General features: G+C 33.5%; 1 long non-coding RNA gene across 1 annotated transcript; it reads right to left on the reverse strand.

Moving 5' to 3' along the window:
* Window positions 1–298: 298 nt before the first annotated feature.
* On the reverse strand, window positions 299–1,673 carry LOC133830619 (uncharacterized). Its single transcript, XR_009892145.1, has 3 exons — window positions 1,478–1,673; window positions 699–817; window positions 299–552 (listed from the first exon to the last, which is right to left on the reverse strand). It is a non-coding gene; the product is annotated as an uncharacterized LOC133830619 (long non-coding RNA).
* Between the last annotated feature and the right edge of the window lie 201 nt (window positions 1,674–1,874).

Raw genomic sequence — 1,874 nt, forward strand, 5'->3', positions numbered from 1 at the left:
AACCAATTGTTATCCACAACTTAAAATACAACAAAAAAAATTTAGTCTCATAAGAAAAATCATTCACTGCCCAAAATAGAGGCAGAGATTAGCTAACTTGTGTATATTTCAAAGCATCTATTCAAACCAATCACGTCACAAGGCATCGGTCGAGTTGGATTTAGGAATAAGGATTGATTTCTCTGTAATTTAAATACCATGCCATTTCTAACTTCCTACAGCTTTAAACAAATAGCACTACTAAAAGACTTTCAGTTGACAAATTAAAAATAACTAGGAAGCAGCCAATATGGAATAAACACCACAAGGTAAAACCAGAAAACTGCATGATCTCAAATAAAGATGCATAAACACGATAGGTGATCCTAACAGACGAACAAGAAAAGAAGCTCACCATCTCAAAGCCATCTTAATAGGTGTTGTGAGACAAGATGTAAACACATCTGCAGGAAATTCAACACTTTGGGGAAGAGTCTCATGTGCTTCACAAGCTCCAAGTAGAATGCAATCCCTTGTGGATCCAAAGGAGCTAGAAGCAATCCAATCATGAAGCTGCCAAACCATCAAATCAAGTCACTATATTTACAAACATATTTATATATAAATATCTGAATTACAGATAATGAATTCATGTCACGTAGCACCTTAATTATCAATACATATATCAATTCATTATATGTTTTGAGTTAAAGCTTTACCTCAATAAAAGCATTCACAATATTCCCCCAGCCGCAGAGCAATCAAAAACATATATGGAGGGTGTCTTCAACCAAGAATCAAGGTCACTGATTGGCAAAGGGATATACTGTGTATAACTCTACAGTACCAATAACATTGGTGAGAAACCAAGCAAGACTCTAGTGATTGACCTTAAATTAAAGAGTCATAAAAGAGTTTCAAAGAAATAGAAGACCTTATTGAAAACCCAAATTTCACCTCTAATGTTTCAAATGCTAATTAAATAGAAATTTACAAAGGAACAATGCTGCATAAATATCCAGTTTTGACATTAGACTCCAAAAAATAACTTAGCAATCCCAAAAAAGAGTCAATCTCTAAATGAGATACAAGTAAACAACGTAGTCAAATACTAAAAAAATATGACTAGTTTCGTGAGTTAGGACTGTGATAATAAAGACTGTGTGGTCACTATCAAACTCTCTCATTGACAAGTTTTTTAAATGCGGCTATCCAAATAGTAACTAAAAATGCAAAAACGTGATAGAAAACCTCAACACATGAACACATGTCAAGTCTTCAGAAATATTCCATTAATTAAAAAGTTCCAGCTTGTTCTTTAAGTACTTTTTTATCACTGATGAGAAGGAAAAAAGTTAGTTCATCTAATTCTCTTTAAAGACTTATTACAAGCAGTTTCAGGGTTTAATCTAATATTTTGTATCCATTCATGATAAGCACCCAATTAATGAATAAACTACATTTATACAAAGCAAAAAGAAAAAGGAAAAAGACTCACATCTGGAATGACAATCTGAGCATCAGAGTTCTCAATCAGTGGGGCATTAGATGAAAAGCTTCGATTTCCAGCGCTGGCAAATTGAAGTTAAACCTCACTAACCAGTAAGAGCTTGAGTGCTCTAGAGAAGGTTTCTTCAGCGTCATTTCAGAATTCCATATATATAGGCAGAACACCATGATAAAGCACCAGCCTCTCCTTAATCCTTTCTCTGCTAAGCACAAATTATCATGTCAGATAAAATATTTTGCACTTGCAGAACCGTGCTACTCTCAAATTTAATAAGCACCCAAGCATATTTTGAGTGCTGAATATATTCAATTAGCATGAGAAAAAATATGTCGTTAGTGAATATGGATGATAATTAAAACAACAGATAAGAAATAGTACTTAGATG

Source organism: Humulus lupulus, chromosome 1 (genome assembly GCF_963169125.1).
Source record: "Humulus lupulus chromosome 1, drHumLupu1.1, whole genome shotgun sequence".
NCBI lineage: Eukaryota > Viridiplantae > Streptophyta > Magnoliopsida > Rosales > Cannabaceae > Humulus > Humulus lupulus.